This window comes from Macaca thibetana, chromosome 10 (genome assembly GCF_024542745.1).
Source record: "Macaca thibetana thibetana isolate TM-01 chromosome 10, ASM2454274v1, whole genome shotgun sequence".
Classification (NCBI taxonomy): domain Eukaryota; kingdom Metazoa; phylum Chordata; class Mammalia; order Primates; family Cercopithecidae; genus Macaca; species Macaca thibetana.
In genome coordinates this window covers 79,631,667-79,652,754 of record NC_065587.1, presented here as the reverse complement: position 1 = coordinate 79,652,754, position 21,088 = coordinate 79,631,667, and the positions used below count along the sequence as shown (strand labels likewise).

Sequence of the window (21,088 nt, the reverse complement as noted above, 5' to 3'; positions counted from 1 at the left end):
TACAGCTTGCCAGAATAGAAAAGTTGATAGAAAGGGATTCATATATGATGTATCAGTCAGCTTTTGCTGTGTTAATGCTACCTAACAAAAAAACAAAAATCACAGTGGCTTACAACAGGCATTTAATTCATGCTCATCGATCTGCAGGTAAGCTTGCTTCAGAAGGACTTAGTTGGGCTTCTCTGGGTCAGACTAGACTTCCCAATTTGGGTCAGGTATAAGTTTTGTTTCCAGGATCCAGGCAGAAGGAACAATGACTACTGGAGGCAAGATCTGGTAGTTCATGGTGGAGAACAGAGCTCCAAGAGGATTGATGGAAACCTGCAAAGCCATTTCAGGCCCTAGCTGCTAACTGGCATACTATCACTTCTGCTTACATTCATTCTTCTGACCAATGCAAGTCATATTGCCAAACCTAAACTCAGCATGGGGAAAGAACATTCTACCTATAGGAAATCCATGATAAGGGCTAGAGGAAAGACGTCATTATGAACAAGTAATACAGTTTAGTGGACCTGTGGTTTGTCCTCTATTTCTCCTCCTCATGGCATTTTATTTCTGCTATTTACGGATGGATTCCAGATGATTATAGGAACCTGCAGAAATAATTCATGGAATTTGTGCATTCACATAATTTTTTATTCTTCCAAACATCCCTCCTCAAAAGGAAACAAGAACTTCGACTTCAGACACAACTATCTTTAAGGGTGAATGTCTGTAGAAGGCTGAAAAATTCCCGCTCCCAAGATATCAGGTCCTAACCTATGGAGCCCATGAATCTTACCTTATTTGGAAAAAGGGTCTTTGCAGATGTGATTAAATTAAGGATTTGGGCACAGAGAGGTTATCCTGGATTTTCCAGGTAGCACCTAAATACGAGTACAAGTGCTCTTATAAGAGAAAGGCAGAGGTGAATTTATACTACACACAGAAGAGGGAAAAATGTGAAGACAGAGGCACATCTTGGTGGGATGCGGCCACAATCCAAGAAATGCCAGCAGCCACCAGAAGTTGGAAAAGGCAGGGAATGGCTTCTCTCCTAGAGTCTCCGGAGTGAACACAGCCCTGTACATACCTTGACTTTAACCCCAAGAAGCTGATTTTGGACTTCTGGCCTCCAGAATTGTGGCAGAATACATTTCTGTTGTTTTACCATGGAATACAATGCAGTCATAAAAAAGAATAAAATCATGTCCTTTGCAGGAACATGAATGGAGTTAGAAGCCATCATCCTTAGCAAACTAATGCAGGAAAAGAAAACCAAATATGCACGTTCTCACTTATAAGTGGGAGCTAAATGATGAGAACACATAAATGCAAAGTGGGAAACAATAGATACTGGGGCCTGCTTGAGGATGGAGGGTGAGAAGAGGGAAAGGATCAGGAAAAATAACTAATGGGTATCAGGTTTAGTACCTGAGTGACAAGCTAATATATACAACAAACACCCATGACACAAGTTTACCTATGTAACAAACCTGCATGTGCACTCCCAAACCTAAAAGTTTAAAAAAATAAATAAATAATTTTTAAAAAGAAAATTAAATTAAAAATGGAATTTCTGTTGTTTTAAGTCATGTGTATGTGGTAATTTTTTACAGCAGCCATAGGAAACTAACACAATGCCTTCCTTTAATGGTTACCTTCTTTAAAGAAATTTGAATATTGAAAAAGAAAATGTTCAGGCAGATTAAATTTCCAAAAAAGAGGGAAAGCAGAAGCAATGTCCTCAAGTTCCCAGTGTGATCACAGGCCAATAGTTAATGAGCTGTGCGCATGACCTAGTGATCTCTGTCAATTTCATACCGGAAGATTTTATACATCTCTACATTACATTCTAAGCTGATTGGCCCCCTTTTTAGAATTACCAGCAAGGAAACCCACAAGAAGATAGGAGGTTTTTTTTTAAATTAACCATCTCTCAATGAGATGACACCTAAACTTACTTAAGTGGCTAAAATTAAAGACTTACAGTCTGTGTGTGCTGGCAAACAGGTGGAACAACTAAAACCCTCATAGATTTTCGGTGAACAACAACTCTGGAAAACAACTGGCAGTTGCCTACAAAGTTAAACATAGCTAAGCAATTTCGCCCTCAGGCATTTGCTCAAAAGAAATTAAAACATATGTCCATAAAGAGATTTATACATAAATGTTCATAGAAGCCTAATTTATAAAAGCCAAAAAACTGAAAACAACCCAAATATCTGTCAAAGAAAATTGGATATATTCATATAATAGAATACTACAGAGTAATGTAAAGAGCAAAATACTGATATATGCAACACAGCAGGTGAATTGCCTCTTTGTCCTGAAGGAATTTCAAAGGTCCTATGGTTTCCAGTGGGTACTAGGCTTAGTCTGTGGGGTGACAAAATAATCTGTACGACAAACCCCCATGACACAAGTTTACCTACATAGTAAACCTGCACATGTACCTTGGAACTTCAAAGTTAATTAAAAAAGAAAAGAAAATGTTAGCCTGGGGCGTAAGTTTGGATATTTACACTATGTTGAGTGAAGGAAGTCAACACAAACATAAAAGTATATACTGTATGATTCCACTTGTATGAAGTTCCAGGACAAGGAGGGTTAATCTACAGCGATAGAAATCAAATCACTGGCTGCATAGGGCAGGGATAGGGGGCTGGCTACAAAGGGACATCCGGGAAGTTTCTGGCTGATAAAAATATCATATATTATGATATAGGGCATGGTGGCTCACACCTGTAATCTCAGTACTTTGGGAGGCTGAGGTGGGATTGAGCCTAGGAGTTTGAAGTTACAAGGAGCTGTGGTCACACCACTGTACTCCAGTCTGGGTGACAGAGTGAGAACCTGTATCTAAATAATAATAATAGTAATTAATGTTATATATTTTAATTGGTGAGACAGTTGTATACATCCATCAAACTCCTCAAACTCTACATTTAACATCTAATATTTTATTGTGTATAAATTATATTTTAATGAGGTGACTTTTAAATCTCATAATTAAATGTGTAGTCATCAAAGCTTTCCAGAAATTTAGCATGGAAATGAACAATGGGTGATTTGTTGCTCCATGACTTCTCCTTCCCGCACTAAGTTAGACATCAACTGAGGTTTCAGGAAGTGAGCCATTCCATTCTCTATTTACCCTGCAATGGACAAACTGTGGAATACCTATCTTGACTTGTTGGTATAGTAGTGGTAAGAAAGCCTTCTTCTGAATTCTATGCTTTCCAGCCATAACCAGAATTTTGTGTTATCATATATACTCAGCAGAGGTCCATAATGAAGAATGCCTTGGGAGAAATTTCCAGCAAAAAACAGGAGGAAAGGAAAGAAAAACAAAATACTATTTTGAAGCCACCAGGCAAAAGAATACATCAAAAATGGCAGCTAGTAACTTTATTCAGAGAAATCAAGAGAGAGAGAGAGAGCCTGGTCTAGAAAGCATTCAGTTTAGAAACTTAAGATTAGAGACTTAATCATTTCTCAAATATATACAAGGTGAAGGGATAAACATTCAATATATTTAACAGTAGCTCTTTTATCAGTCTTCTGCTGGGAAAAAGAGAGCCCAGGCTTAAGGAAGTTGCAGCTAATATTTTACATGGGTTTATTTTATACCTGTTGTCTTACTTCAGTACAAGTTACCACCACTGAAAAAGAGAAGAAAATGATGAAAAAAAAGAAGAAGAAAAACCCAGAGATACTTCTTCCAAAATTTACAGTCTTACTATTTGAGACTGGCAAAAGCAATCTTTGATTTGAGAGAAGTTGATCCCAAACTGTAGCCTGTTTGAGAATTACCTGGAAGGCTTGTTAAAACCTGTTAAAAGCCCAGCCCCAGAATTTGTGGTTCAGTAGGTGTGCTTCTCTAAGAGGTCCTCAAGTGATGCTTATGTTGCTGGTCCAGGGACCACACTTTGCAAACCACTGTGGTAGGTTAATGGGCACTGGTTTCCCTAACACTAACTCCTCCATTTCTCCTCTTTTGCCATCAGAGATGGTAATAGGCCCTTCTTTGTAATAAAGATTAGGCAATAACTCCCTGATTTGGAGACACAAAAGGAATTGCTGAATATAGGAAGGGGGCCTGCCATCGTTGGAGACTTCTAGTTCTACAAGAAACAAGTTTAGCCTCTGAAGACAGACTGCAGATTTGTGAAGAGTATTCCTGCAGAAACCACCCTCCTCCCAACCACAATCCACCAAGAGGATGCCTTCTAATCTCCACACCCTTGAATGATGTAAAGAATACCAAAACAGGGGAAGGGAGAAGGTCCCACTGCCGTGGAATTCTGAATATTGCTGAGAAAATTGTGAAAGTAGATGGAGATTATCTGGGGAACTCACAGATGAAATTCTGAGTGGCTCCATGCCAGAAAAAATAACCCACTACAATTAAAAACAAGTTAAATCAAACTGTCTGGGCTTAATTGAGCCTACTCTGAAAGTTTCTCTTCAACAAACATGGTGCTTTCAGTAGGTGAGAATGAAATTGTCCAGTCCCTTGAAACTAATTTAGACTCCCACCTCTTCCACCCTTCAGGCAAGCGATGCAAGGATTTTTCTGAGTGAGCGGATGTTGCAAAGTGAAGAGGACAATTCCAGGGATTCAAAATGTCACCCCACTCATACACAAGGCAAGACCTATTTGTAGTCAACCAATATCGGACGTTTTTGTAATTGCTAGGCTAGTTCCATGGAGATGCTACAGAACTAGCAGCACATATGTGATTGCAAAACCTAGTGCTGACATTTTACTAACACACATACACACAGACCTCTAGAGTAATGCCTGAAAACTAACTTGGGACAATTGGGAAAATGGTTTCCAAAAAAATCTCAAGAGACCTGAAACATCTATGCAGATAATCAACACTTACCACTTAAAGACTCATCTTATCCTTCTTGTTCACGTCTTATTTCTCTTTAGTGTTTTCAAGTCCTCCTTTATATTAATGCAATGACATCTGTGCAAAGGAGTCAGAGGAGTCATAGGGAGTGAAAGGTGGCCAGGAAGACGGCAACACTCAAAGGCCACTTGGACTTGGCTTGAGCCCACATCTCCCCTGAGGCCTCTATTCGCACACATACTCCTCAGATTCTGAGCACATGCATGAACAGGCAGACAAATGCTAAAGGCCATAAATAAGCTAAGATTAATAAATTTTTTTAGAGGAAATGGAGAGGAGTGAGAGAAAGCTACATGTCTTCAAAATCAGAGAAGCAAATAAACAGAACTGTTCTGCCAATGTTTGCTTTCCCCTCTGGCTGTCAGAGGTTGCAGCCCAGGCCTGAACTTGCCGGGACTAGGGTGGCTCTTGGTGGCTCAGCCTGTGTCCAGAGGATTTGTCGATTAGTCACAAACTTGTGTGTCTGAGAAAGAGCCATGACTCATCTTGACAACTGTCAGTATATTACCTCAAATGGGCACAGGGAGAGATGAGCAACCTGGTGCCGGAAAAGAACACAAAAGGGCTGATGCCACTTCCTGCAGCATTTCAAGGTTTGGGCTAGAAGAGTTTATGTGGCAAGAATGCTAAGCTGGGAGCAGCCCCGCAGAAAATCACCGCATCAGCACACTCAACATCCTGCCATTCAGACGTAAGAACGGGCGATGTTAGCTCAGAGGACATGAAATTTATTTCCATAAATAAAAATGTTATGTTTCTTCACATTATTCACCTTCCCCAAAGATAACTTCACACTTCAAAAAATTCGCTTTTGGTTTTAGAATTCAGTCAAGTCTGCATACTCGACTCTAATACTGTGACTTTTAAAAATGTACATCTATGACCCAGCAATTCCACACTTAGGCATATTCCCAAGAGAACTGTGTATATGTGTTCATTGGAAGATATGCATTAGAATGGCTCTAGCAGCATTATTCATAATAGCTCTAAATTGGAAATTGTCCAATTGCACATCAACAGTGGAACGGATAAATGATTAGTGTATATTCATGCCATTGAACTACTACACAGCAATGGGAATCTATAACCACATACAATGATATTGATGAATCCCATAAACACAGCTTTCAGAAAAAGAAGCCAGACACTAGAGATTCACCTCATATAAAAATAAAATTAAGCAAAACTAACCTATTCTGCTAGAAGTCAGGAGAGAGATTATACTTGGTCAAGGCGGAAGAAGAGGAGAGTTTCAGGAAGAAGGGGCTGAAAAAGACCTATTTCTAGATCTCAATGTTGGTTACATATATGTTCAGTTTGTAAAAGCCATCAAGCCATTTGCTTATGACAATGTCACTTCTCTGCATATGTGTCATACTTCAATACAAAATAAGCACATTCATGTAAAACTCCTATTCGGTTTTCTTTGTCAAGATTTGTAAACTAAAATGTGAACGTAGTAAGCAGTGCATATAAATGCTAGGAAAATTTGCCACATAAACTATCCTGCTCCAATTGTCATATCAGTAAAATAGAGCAAAAGGATACGTAGCACAAGGGGTTAGTTCCCTGCACAAATCATTGTCCTTTTAAGCATCTCACACCAGTGAAGGGGCATCTTCTAACACAAGCTTCGGGAAGTGATGTATCATTTTGCCATCCACGAAAAGAGGAAAGGACTGTATGGTAGAGTATGTCTTCCTCCCAAGCTTTCCTGGGGAAAAAAAAAAAAAAAGCTACATTTATCATGAATGTCTCTTTCTTCTATCCTGAGATCCCACTCCAAAGATTAAATGTAATCAAGGGAGACATCCAATCAATAGAAAACTCATTTTGCCTAGATAAATAACGAGTGGGTCAACTGAAGCCCGTAAATCATTGCTTAAGCCTTAGCCAAAATTGATCAGAGACATCTTTTCCCAAAAAGGAAAGCTTTCTTCTCTTTAAAGGGCAGCATGCTCTGGATAACAATACAACCCTTGACTAAACCTTCACATGGGGATGTGTTTCTGTAGAGATAGCCTAATGGAGTTGCTAAAAGGCCTACTATCCTTTGATAAGAAGTTCAAGGACTAGTGAATCACATGAATTATTTCAAGCCTCTCTAATAAAAAACTCCAAATAACTGAAGCATACCATTTTAAGCATAAAAATTTTCACTTTAAACATGTTAAATGGAAATACCTCTAAATTATTTCAGGATTGATATTCATTTGCAAATACCACCTGGATATGAACCCCAAGGCATTAAGGACTTTTTGAGTTCAAAGCCTTAAAGGTGGCTAATCAAGCCAGGGTAGGAGGCAATCCTAAGGTTCTTTAGCCTATTTTAGCTCTTGAAATAAAATAAGTGAAAATTGTAGATACAGTGGCCATGTCTTCCAATGCTGCCCAATTATTGCATAATAAGTAGCTATAAAGAGACATAAGAAGTTGTCAACTCCAACATTCTCCTTCTATAGGTGAAACAGGGGCTAATTCGTGAGCTATCCAAGATCATTCAGTAAAAGGTGGCAGAGCAAGAATTAGAGCAAGGTTTCCTAACCTCCAAATTAGCCTCCATTCTGCCATAGGACATGGTCTTTCCCATGAGTCTATCAATGATTTTCCTGGACCCCAGAGTGCAGGACAGGTGTTCCTCTCAGCCTACATTGTGGGGAAAACAGAGAACGATGCTGGCAGAAGTGGACAGGGGGAGAACCACTATATCCCCAGACAGAAAACCAATGCGATTCCCAGATGCATAGACCTCTTCATTGACTGAAAATGGATATTTCATGAACTGAGCAAATAACTAGTTTTAAAAATCAAACAGAGTTTAATTTTAAAATTTTTTATGTCTCAGCCTTGGGATTCTGATGTGTAAAAATCCAAGTATCTTCAAAGATAGAAAACATATACAGATATCATTTAAATGGCAGAACTCAGAACATAGAATCATGGAGCAGTGATCTCCACCAGCCCCACAGCTAACTGCAGCAGCTGCAAGCATGATTCTCATGCTCTCTTTTACCTAGTGTTCAACTAGTAACCCAGCTTCCTCACTCATGGGGAAGGGCCATCAGCAAAAGGCACTCAGGCATGGGGGCCTGAAGAAAGATCCCACACACTCAAAGTCATGTTGGAGACATTTCAGGAAAGGATTAGGTGGTTTACCCCTGGCTTCCTCCCCCAGCATTTATCGAGACTAATAATAAAGTAAATGCATTGTAAGCCACACATACAAGGTTGTGGAGTGAAGGAAACAGAGCGACTTTTTTGTGTGTCCTGTTTTATAGGTTTTAATTAAATTATTTGTGGCCTTGGATTGGGAGCGGGACTTTGTGATTATTTTTTAACAGAATGAAAATTTATGTTGGGGCCTCTTTGTCAAAAATCACTCCTGCTGATAAATAACATGCCACACAATAATAAACTCAACATGTTCCTTTAAATTTCTACCTAGACAACTTATTGGCACTTAGAAACCTCTCTGTCTTGGTTTGAACCAGGTTAATTCAATATTACACTGATTATACTACAATAAAATAGCAGAGGCTACCTGTTGCAATAAAGTATAATTTGTGTTCAGAAACTGTATTTTTAGTTAGCATTGTCCTCACAAGGCTAATTGTTCAGAAGGAGTCTCCTGACTCATCCCATAACATGTATTAAAGTTTTACTCTAAATTATTTTAAAGTTTCTTAAATCTTATTTTACCTGTTAGTTAGCGGTATGTCCCAAACCATCCCAAAATGCAGTGTCTTTAAACAACTATTTATCTAGCTTACAATTCTGTAGATCAGCTATTTAGGCTGGACTCAGCTGGATGTTTCTTCTCGTCTTGGCTGGGCACTATTATGTGTCTGTCGTCCCTGTGGTAGTCTAGGCAATGGTGAGTCTGGAAGTTGACTAGCTATTGGCTGAGGCAATGGAGGTGATTGGGCCATGGGTCTCTCATCCTCCAGTGGGCTAACCAAGAGGGAACAGAATCTTGCAAGACTTCTTGAGGCCTAGACTTAGAACAGGCACATCATCACTTCTCCCACATTCTGTGGTTAAAGAGAATCAAAAGACCAGTCCAGAGTCAAGACTAGGGAATTAGATTCTATCTCTTCAAACGAGCAGCCACAAAGTCTCAATTACCAAGAGTGTAGATACAGAGATGGTTATCAATAGGGACCAAAAATGCAATCAATATTTCACATTTTAGTCTCAGACAATATTATTTTTTCCACTAATTATATAGTTACTTAAATAGTATTAAAAATAAGATATCAGCAGGACCAGGTGGGCATATAACTATAACCAAGTTACAATTTTACATTGAAATCAAAACCATTTCTCCTAGAAGCATTACCTCAGCAGACCTGAGACTACTAAGAGAGCAAAAGGATTGTCTTCACAGCATCTGCTAGAGAGCACTTAGTAGTCACTCCATAAATGTTGATTAGTTTTTTTTACATAAGTGGAAAACTCCTCTACAGGAAGGAACTCACCTCTCTTCATATCCTATTTTCCACCAGTATCTTCCTAACATGTCTTCTTCTCTAAATGCATGTATTAGTAGCTTATCTTTTAATAGCATGTATTAAAAGCTAATCTGTTTGGTTCATTCATATAGTAAATACATCATATTACACAAGGGCATTATACATACCCAAATCTTATGTCTTCTTGGTCTTTTTTGTGCTATCAAACATTTTGTTCTGACACTAACTTCTTGCATGGCACTCTTCCATCAGGCCTACATATCTCCTCTATAGCCTTAAGTTCAGGGAGTCTTAAATCTGGGCTGCAAACTGATATCACCTGAGGTGACTTAAAAATCAATTGACCAGGCGTGGCGGCTCACGCCTATAATCCCAGCACTTTGGGAAGCCGAGGAGGGCGGATCACGAGGTCAGGAGATTGAGACCATCCTGGCCAACATGGTGAAACTCTGTCTATACTAAAAACACAAAAATTAGCTGGGCATGGTGGCAGGCACCTGTAGTCCCAGCTACTGGGGAGGCTGAGGCAAGATAATTGCTTGAACCTGGGAGGCAGAGGTTACAGTGAGCCGAGATTGCAGCAGTGCACTCCAGCCTGGTGACAGAGTGAGACTCCATCTCAAAAAAATAAAAATTAAAAAATAAAATACTGTTTCCTGGGCCCCAACCCCAACTCTCTGGTTTGATTGGTCTGGGATGTAGCCTAAAGGTTTTTAGGCCTCCCCAGGAGACTGCAATGTGCAGCCAAAGTCCAGAACCATCAACTTTTTCTTATACGTCATCACTCACTTATGAAAGACTGACGACACCACCCCCACCTCTTACCCACTTCTTGTCATGTGCTCTGGTATCACACTTCTTTTCTTTCTGGAAATTATCAAATGTGATAGCTGGGATCTTGTGTTTATTTATGTCTTTATTTGGCTGTTTATTTCCCAAGGAATACTTTACCTTTTGTTCTGCATGGTAACACCTACAAGCACAATGGTAGCTAGCACAGAGGAGTCATCCAAAAATCACCTGTTCACTGCATTATTCTAATGCACCTTAAGAACCCAATTTATGAATTATAGCTTAAATTTAAGGAGCTAGGGCAGGTGTTTTCAAACTTTATCCTGAGTAAGAATAATCTGAAACAGCCACCCCCAACCTTTTTGGCACCAGGGGCCAGTTTCACAGAAGACAATTTTTTCATGGACGAGGTTAGGGGAAGGGGGAGATGGTTTCAGGATGAAATTGTTGCAGCTCAGATCATCAGGCATTAGATGCTCACAAGGAGCACACAACCTAGATCCCCTGTGTGTGCAGTTCACAATATGGTTCTTGCTCCCGTGAGAATCTAATGGCATGCCACCACTGATCTGACAGGAGGCAGAGCTCAGGCAGTAATGCTCACCTGCCCTCACCTCCTGCTGTGCAGCCTGGTTCCTAACAGGCCACAGACTGGTACTGGTTCTTGGCCTGGGGGTTGAGGGGGACCCCTGATCTAAAAAGTCTGTTAACACATAGCTTGCTGGGCCCCATCCCCAGAGCTTCTGACTCAGTAATTTGGGGAGTAGCCCCAAGAATTTGAATTTCTAAGAAGTTCCCAGTTGACGCTGATGCTGTTGGTCCCAGGGTCACAGTCCATGGACTTTGTCAAGAGGCAACAAAACACATGTCAAAATGTATGGCCTGTAGCACCAGACTGCCTGGTTCGACTCCCAGCTGTGCTGCTATGTGGCATTGAAAAAGATGCCCAGTCTTCTGAGTGCTACATTAACTATGTGGCCATGGGAATATGCTTGATCCATGAGTGCCTCCATTTCTCCACCTATAAAATGGAAACAATACCAGAACTTACCTTCTCAATTCGTTATAAGGATTAAATAAGTTAATGCTTGACAGGTAGGCAGCACTACATAAATATATTAATGTTTAATGCTTCTAATGGATACATCTTGATAACACCCCTGAAAAATGACTTTAAAATTTTAATCCTACATGTTAAATTAAAAACAACTCCCACACACAGAGAGAATCACGATGGCATCCGAATCTCAAAGTATAATACATCAAATTCATAATCATCATAATAAATACCTCTAATTGACCACCTAGTCTGTGCTGGCACTTAACCAAGCGTATCTTATTTTAAATTTCCAAAAACAAAGTAGTTGTTTTCAATTAAAATCTGAAGAAACTAGGGCTCAGAGAGGTAGTGACATTTGAGTAGCTGAGCTTGAAAATTCTAGAATTGAGGTATTAAGACATTCTCTGGAAGTGTGCAACAAGGAAGAGAGTTAGATCATGTATAATTCAGAATTCTTTCAGTCACAAGTAATAAAAAACCCAATCAAATTGATTTAAGCAGAGAATTACTGGCTCATGTGTCTAAAAATTCCAGGGCTTCCTGCATGCTTCAAGTACAGCTGGATCCAGTGACTCAAATCTGGATTTCATGCTCTCTCTCATCCTCCCCTGCCCTCATTCTTTTCCTCCCTCTCTCCCTCCATTTCCTTCTCTCTTGGGCTCTCCTCTCCTTGTGCTAACTTCACTCTCAACTAAGCACCTCCACATGGTGACCCCCAACAGATCAAAGTTCACACCATCTTTATGGCTAATGATCACACAGAGTCTTCACCACAATTCAAGCAAAAGTTCTGGAATTGAGTCTCACTGAGCCAAGCTGGATTTCAGGCCTTTGACAAACTCATTGGCTGTAGTCGAGGGTATCAGACATGCTAATTCAGCTAGCCCGGGTTGTGAGTCTACCCTTAAGGCTGGGGAAGTAACCCTCTGGGGGACCAGGAGGACTTATTGTTGAGCAAGCATGACTTCCCGAAAGAAAACCAAAGAACTGTTAACCACAGAAGGAAAATGGGTGCTGATTTCTGACATTGAGTCCTGTGACACAATGTGTGTTCCTCACAATGTCTCCTGCTCTTCTGGAAGGACACTGAGCTGGAAGTCAGACAATCTGGGTCTGGTTATGTTGACATTGTCAAGCCTGTCATTTTCTCTTGGCTTTATTTTCCTCATCTATTCAATGAAGGAGTTGGCTTGGAATTCTAGGCTTCCTCTTATCAGCAAAGTTCAAAGATTTCTATGTGCATATGTCTTCTTGGCCCAACCTGAATGTAAACAAACATAATTTTTTTTTATTCTGATTGAATGAAAGAAACTAATGAGCCTGGGAATCACAAGAAGTGAGCAAAGTAGAAAGATGTGGAGGTGAATTAGTCAGAGGAATAATGCTAGTAGCAGTAGTAGTAGGTTCCTATGCAGTAGATGAGTGTTAAGGCAAAAACAGGGACATTTGGCTTGCAGTATAAAGGCTGGAGGAGATGGAGGAGAGATGCATCAGCAGAGAAAAAGCTTCTAAGAGAAAGTGATGCTTGAGGTGATTCTTGAAGGAATAGTGGAAATTGCCTTGTGAATGGAAATGGATGGGGCATTTCTAGCAAAGGGAACGTGAGACATGGTGGTGTACAGCATTGCCAGGGATTAGAGCCTGTGCAGTAGGGAGCTTGGTGAGAGACCTAGCTGGAAAGTAGGCTAAGGGCAGACCATGGAAGGCCCAGCATGCCATGTTGGGAAGTGTGGACTGTATTCTGCAACAGAGGATGTGAAAACAGGAGGGAGGGAGGCAAGCAAGGGTGCCACATGAAACACTGGGCATAGATTATCCATATAATCCTTACCACAGTCCATTAATCAAATGGATATTTATTATCCCTATTTTACAGATGAGGAAACTGAGGCTTAGACAGAGTTAAATAATATTCCCAACTGCTGGAATGCTGGAAGCATGTTGATGGAATTGGAGCTCTTACCCAGATCATCTGATGAGTTCAATGCTAGTATTTCTTCCATTATGCCTTTGACATCTCACCTGTCTCCCGTTTCAGAGGATTCCTGCAGGGACTAGATTTAGATCTCAACAAGTAAGGATTTGGACGTGATTGGCTGAAAACATCAGCATTTATCTTAGTGTCACCCATAACACTCTCAATATTTTCAGCAGTTAGCATTCTTCTTCAATCAGCTCAAAAGAAATTATTTTTAACTCATGACAATATAGTGTTTGTGAAACTTGGTTAGTAACTAAGAGAGACACCCTTGGCAATTTCACAAAGTGTCTAACTGGTTACTTCTGCAAACAAGTCACTGAACAAAATTTCTGGAAAGAGGGCAGGCAGTCTTGGAGAACAACTACAACTCCAAATATAGAAATAGCTTTAAATCAAGTAACTTTTGTAATTGAACCAATGGACATAGGCCACCATGTGAGCTTGCCACAAACCATTGTTAGGGTAAAAATTTCCCAATTCTTGTTAAGTTCACAAATGTTTGGGCTGCCTAAGAATTAGGAGATTTAAATTCAGATTTAGAAATTAAAGATGACAATCCTCTCGTATCCATGGGCATGAAACCAATTAGCTACCAGGTTTGGAAAGCTTAACAGACTAATTTTCTCTTTTCCTGTTATCAAAAATTAAATTTTTAAAGAAAAGTTAATTCAATTTTTCTCACTTAATACCATCTTGTCACCTACATTTGCACTGCCAGGATGTGGACATGGAGGTCTGTTTCACCCATTTCAAAAACACAGTGAACGGCAGCCTGTCTCAAACCATTCTTTAAAAAGAGAGCATTCTACTTAAAGTATTGATTCCGTATCTCTCAAAAGAATCAAAACGATTACCGCAGTAAAACTTAATGTCCCAGCTCCAAGTATGTCATTTACAAATTGCTCCTTAATTTGAGATGTTTTATAACAGAGCAGCAAGATTTTCAATACAGTGAAAGTATAAGAACCTATAAAGAATTATGTAATCACCATGTCCTGTACACGAAGTGTTGGTTTTGGATTGCTAACAAATGTTCAAACTCCCTTGGAAAAAAAAAGAAAGAAAGAAAAAGAAAAACAACAAATTGTGAGGCCGAGAGGATGAGTGGATCGAGTGTCAGCGTTTATGTTCAAGCAGCATGGATTGGCTCCAGCCTGAGGTTAACTTAGAATTAAAATGGAACTGGTGGTCTTGCCTTGGCAGACAAGAGGTTATAACAAATCTATGACCACATACATACAGACACCACGGTCGCCAGCTAAACCACACACATGTGGCACACTCAAAGAGCTTCAGTGAGGCAGTTACCAACACAACCGGGATCCTTTTTCTTCCCTTTCTAGGAGACAGAGCAAACCGTAGCCTCTCACACAGAAATTAAAGGAACCTACCTCATAGTTAACACCCAGAATTTAAATTAACATTAGTAATGGCTAGAGAAAGTTTACCCTCAGTAGAAAGCACCCTATGTATTATCATCCAATCATTTACCTGCCTAAAAAAGTGATAGTGAGTTTCCAAAAATGCACTATCTTCCAGGCTGTTTACATAAAGATTTCTTTGCTTTTCTTGAATCTAATGAGTAAGCATGTTTCACACTCTCTGGGTATCTATTTTGGAAAGTCAAACTCATTGACCACTCCTGAAGCAATCAAGATTCAAGACACCACTAATTAAAGCTTCACAGAGGGAAACCACATGCAGACACGGCTGTGTTACTGAATACTCTTTACAAGGCAGGAGAGGTGGAAGGAAGCCCCACCATGAATGGGAGGCCAAGGTAAGTGGCAGGGACAAGATCCATCATGGCGGGCTGCCAACATGTTCACATGATGGGTCCCAGGTTATGCTGGGCCCTGACAATTAATTCTTGTATTGACCGAACAAACATCCATAATAATAATAAGAAAGTGGGCTCTAAGTTCTTGATAAAGCTGAATAGGGTATCACACTCTACCAAGACAAGAACAGAGGAATTATGAAATATTCGGAGGGTGGTCTCACCTGTGCTATTCTATCAGAATCCTGTAAAGTTTAACTGGTTTTTCCTTGAATCATGCAATATATCAGCTATCCCTTGCTATATAACAAAGTACCCCAAACTTATTCCCCTAAAACGACAACCAAAATTATTACTTACAAGATTGTATGTTATCCAGGCAGTCTTGCTCATCTAAGTCAAGCTCACTTGATCTTGGCCATGCTCATCCATGGCAGATCAGCAGGAGACTGGAATGGCCTCACTCTAGGTGTGATGGCTGGGTACCTATTGGCTTGGACAATGGAAGTGACTAGGCCATGTAAGTTAGTCTTAACTAGGATTCATGATGTTATTAGCACCCCAGGAGAGTCAGCAGAGGCGTACAAAACCCCCTGAGGACCAGACTTCACTTATTCTGCATTTGATCGGTGAAAGCAAGTCGCAAAGTCAAGCCAGATTCTGGGGACAGGGACATAGACTCTTCTTTCTGAGAGTTGCTGCAAGGTCACATTATAAGGAATGGGTTATAAAAAAGTAAGATTTGGTGCCATTTTTACATTCAACCTACCACATCCATCTAATCAGTGGTAAAGTTAGGAGAGAATATTTCTATGTCAAATTTTCAGACTCTTTCTACTACCCCACACTAAGTTACAAAAACTCCAACCCATATTTGATCCAATAGGCATCAAGACATATAGAGTATGCTGGCTTTAGGGTTAGATTCCCTGGCTTGTTATATGCTTTCAACATTTCATCAGTGTATGACTTTGTGTAAATTACTTAACTCACTTGTGGTCTTCTAAAATTGATTTAATAATAAAGCCCAGCTCTCAAGTCTACTATAAGGACTACCATAAGGACTAAGTAATATACATGATGTTTTGAAAGAGTGACTGTCACTTAAAGTGCTTGAAATACACATATCCTCATCATCATCATTAATATTGACAAAATGAACTTCCGCTCCATTTTCTTTTCTCCATTCATGTCTCTCCCTCCATTACAAGGCCTGGAACACAGATCTTTCTCACCCAACATCAAGCTAACCCTTTTATTTTGCCCTGTACAACATATCCCCTAATTTTAATACATAAACACAAGCAGAAAAGAGAGCAGCCTTCCCCTACCCTGAGAATTTTCTGGACAGTTTGTGCACTTAAATTCGCAAGTCAACCTTCAGGCCTGGGGGTTGCCTGCCAGGATCTTCTTGCCACTTCCCGTAGCCTGAACTCTAAGGGCCTGGGGTTTGCCTTATTTAACTGTGGTATCGTCTGGGATTCCTCAGGCCTGGGAGCTACACTTGGGCCAAGACATTTGTGGCCTCTACTGGCTCAGAAATCTGTTCTTCCTTGCTTTCACTCAGAAACTCTGTGTGTGTGTCTCTGTGTATGTCTCTGTGTGTGTGTGTGTGCGTGTGTGTGTGTGTATCTGTTAACAACCCCTTCAGAGTGGTTGTATCTGGCAAATGTACTAACACAAACTTCGTGATTTGGGGAAAAAAATACTACACTCATTCTGCCATAGGGGAGACAATAATCAGAAAGCCAATTTCTATATAGATTTGTTCTAGAATAGCCTTGTCTTAAAATCATAAACACAAACTCAAATAGAATAGATACAAAAATACTTTTGTCTTTTGCACCTCAGTGTAAAAACGTGCCACTGATTCGGATGCACGTTAACGTTTGAAAAGCACTAGAGTAGGCCAATTCTTCCCCAACATCTGAACGCTGCATAATCACCTGGAGGGCTTGTTAAAATACAGACTTCTAGGCCCTGTCCCTAGAGATTCTGATTCCACAGATCTGGAAAGAGGCCCTGGATTCTGCGCTTCTAACAAGCTCCTTGATACTGCCAATGCTACTTTTCCAGGAACGACACTTTGAATTGTGAGGACCAATACCTTCCTTTCACATTTGGGAAAATGAGACCTGGGAAAAATGAATAGGTATAGGTGCTAACTAAAGAGCCAGTGTCTTAACAGTTATACAGAAATTGAGACAGAACTCCAGGTTCAGTTCAGTTTTTTTTTGTTTTTTGTTTTTCCCAAAGCATTTTCTGATGACTGATACTGCTTTCAGCTGGATTTGCATCTTTTTTCCTCCTGTTACATGACTTTGATATTTTCACCTTTGCCATTTGACCTGTGAAATTCTTTTCAGTTTCTGACTATTCTGTTTCATTTCCTCACTTTAAACTTACATTTTATTTTATTCTCTGATTATTTTTAATCTTGGCAGAGAATTGAAATACTTTGCTCAAATAATGTTTATTGAATGGAACCATCTTCTATTTCTTTCCTCTTTCTTAAGTCCCCTATTTTAGCCTCCTTAGTCCTTCACACTTCAGACAGGTATTTATCTTCCTCAGAATCATCACTACTGATCATCTAAATCCTCTGTATCATCATCATCTACATCTACAACATCTATATTTTCTACATTATCTACATCTACATCATCTATATCTGTATCATCTATATAATCTATACCTACATCATCTACATTATCTATATCTACATCATCTATATCTACATCATCTACATCTATATTATCTACTGCTACATTATCTACATTATCTATATCTGCATCATCTATATAATCTATATCTACATCATCTACATTATCTATATCTACATCATCAATAGCATCTACACCTACATCATCTACATCTATATTATCTACATCTACATTATCTACATCTACATTATCTATATCTACATCATCTATATTATCTATATCTACATCATCTACATTGTCTACATTTACATTATCTATATCTACGACATCTATATCTTCTACATCTACATCGCCTACATCATCTACATCTACATCATCCTTGTCTTCTACATCTATATCATCTACATCTACATCATCCTTGTCTTCTACATCTATATCATCTACATCTACATCATGGACAGCAGCCACAGCAACAGCTGTTTTTAACTGTACTTTCAAGATACTCACTCCCTCAGTGGACACAAATTAGTGAGTTGAAAGAAGAAGAAATTTAAAACTTGACTTTGAGGAAACAGTTTAGAAGTCTGAGGGAAACAAACAGAAGTGACAGCTGAGGCACTAAATCACTTTCCATTTCAACCTACACTGTCCACTGAACACTGAAACTCATGGTTCAGAATAAAAAAAATTAAAAAGTCAAAATTGAAGAAAGTCACACCTGTAAGACTATTTGTCCAGTAATAACTCTTTGGAAATAGTTTAATTAGAAGATATAGTTTAAGACATTATTAGAGCAAGATTCAAAATCCTTTAGTGTATGTTAGATGGGGCTTCAAAACTTAGAGGTTCTAATTGGTTAAGTAAGTGTCCCCATTCTCCCTCAGGGCTTGGTGTTGCCACTCTTGAAAAGGTTTGTGTCCTCGAAGAGGGGGGATAAAAACCTTATAGATAAGTTTACCAGATTTGGCAAATAAAAATACAGAACTCCCAGTTACATTTGAACTTCACATAAAATAAATGATTTTTGCCAAAAGATGTCTCATACAATATTTTAGGTATAATCATACTAAAAACCATTTTATGTTTAGCTAAAATTCAAATGTAATGGATAGTCCTGTACTTTTCTGGTAACTCTAAGAAAAGCCATGACAATTTTACCAAGATGAAAAAAAGTCATGGAGTCGGAGAAGGAATTTAAAATTAATATATTTGGCAAAAGATGGATTTTCAGTATACATAAAAAAATGCTTACAAATCACTAAGAAAAAGATAACACAGTTTTTAAAAAATGGACAAAAAATAGGAATGTGCACTTCTTAAAAGAAGATAAATTAAATGGCAAAGTCAAAAGGTGCTCAGCTTTACTGTTCATCATGAAAATGCGAATTCAAACTCCAATGAAATCCCACGTATGCCACCAGAACAAGCAGACTATGCCAAGTATTGGTTAGAAATAAAAGCAAATAGAGGCTTCATCCTCTGCTGATGAGACTGTAAATCTGTGCAACCACCCTGGAAAACTGGCAGTATTGATTAAAACTGAGCACGTGCCTATCCTGTGACCCAACCATTTTACTCTTAGATACATAACTAGCAGATATATGCACACTTGCTCACCAAAGACATATTCAAAAATGTCCATGGAGCATTAATCATAATAGCCAGACCTGGGAACAACCCAAACACCTACAATGGATAAAACATTGTGGAATGGAATAAACAATCTGTGGTGTATTCCTGTAATAAAATGGACCATCCAGCAATGAGAATGACTAATCTACATTAAAATGCTACAAAATGGATGAATTACATATGTGCACGCATGCATGCACACGCATACACACACACACAGCAAAAGAAGCCAGACACAAAAGAGCACATACATTACGATTTGTAACTAGTCTTAAGTGCTAGGAGTCAGAATAGCGGCTCTGGTAATCTGAGCTTGCGAACTTTGGAGCTGGCCACATTCTGTTTCTTAACTACAAGTTTGCTCTCACTTTGTGAAAGTCATGGTGCTGCACACTTAGGATCTGTATCCTTTGCTGAATTTGTTATACTTCAATCCCATTTACCTTAATACCTCTAAAAGACATGATCAAGGGAAAGACTGGTACCTTCTGACCTTAATCAGGATTGTGTAACAGAATCAATATCATTTTCATCATAGCAATCATCACCATAATCATAATACCTCATTATATGAGAATTACCGCAGGCTGAGCTTGGTTTTAGATATTTTGTTTACACCATCTCACCTGATGTTATTAATCCTCACATAGCATTTGCCATTATTCTCCCACTTTTATAGATGAAGACATGAAGACATGGAATCTGAAAGAGGATACATGGCTTATCCAGGAAAATGCAATTTTTATGTGTCAGAGACAAGTTTTAAAATCAGGAGCTGATTCAGGAGCGGAAAAAGCAGGTGCTCTTTTCTCTATAGGAGGCCACAAGTCATCTACAAAATGGGGAAACATTTAAACTTCCTCTCTCTCATTGTACTTTCTGAGTCCAGAGATGGTGTAAAACCTCAACAGTCAGTCTTTTATGCTGAGAAACATACATATGACTTCTGGACTTAATCCAATTACCTAGAATTAACTGACAATTCCTACAATCAATTCCCAACTGAACAAAGGAGAAAAGTAAATTCCCCCTCCATTATTTCAGCTATCTTCATAGCCAAGTATCTAAGGAAAAAAATAACAGAATTTAACACTCAAGCAACAAGACCTCCTATATAGTTTCAACAAATGCACACCCACTTTACGAGCTTGCGTTCATGCATCCATAATACAAGATCTTTTTGCCAATGATTCTCAAACTTTAGGATAAGCAAGAAATAATGAGAGCTTCTTTAGACAGATTTCTGGGCTCCAGCCCCAGGAGATTCTGATTCAGTAGGTCTGAAGTTAGTCCTGAGAATCTACATTCCTAACAAGTCTCCAAGCGATACTGATGCCGCTGGTGCTTGGACCACACTTGGAGCAGTACTGCTTTATGCCAACACAAACAATGTGGAAAAGATGCTCACATTGTTTTTTTTAGAGACTGAATCTTCTGTCTTGCCACTGACATCTATGGCTACTACTTCAGGCGAGGTCCACATGACTGAGAGGCAACTGACCTCCCCTCCCCTACTCCAAGCTCTGTTTTCATCATCATTAGTGTCAAGGCCACCACTGTGTCCGTCACAATGGGATGATTGGCCACATGGCTTCCCCAGGGCCTGAGTTTTGCTTTCCCTTTGTTCTACTCTAAACTGCAAGACCTCTAGGATCCAAATTTCTTCACAGCATGTACATATTTATTGCATTTTGGCTTGTTTTATGCCAAAGGGGAAAAAATCTAAATCTGTAAGAATTAAATCCATGTCTTAGGATTTCTTATAGTTTGTCAAGTTTGCTTCCTGTTTAATCCCCACATC

The 21,088-nt window shown here is 39.3% G+C and overlaps 1 long non-coding RNA gene across 1 annotated transcript; it reads right to left on the bottom strand.

Moving 5' to 3' along the window:
* Nucleotides 1–12,314: 12,314 nt before the first annotated feature.
* LOC126929061 (uncharacterized) lies at nt 12,315–20,775 on the bottom strand. The gene is made up of 5 exons (XR_007717060.1): nt 20,696–20,775; nt 19,914–19,989; nt 19,273–19,341; nt 15,353–15,690; nt 12,315–12,492 (listed from the first exon to the last, which is right to left on the bottom strand). It is a non-coding gene; the product is annotated as an uncharacterized LOC126929061 (long non-coding RNA).
* Nucleotides 20,776–21,088: the final 313 nt, after the last annotated feature.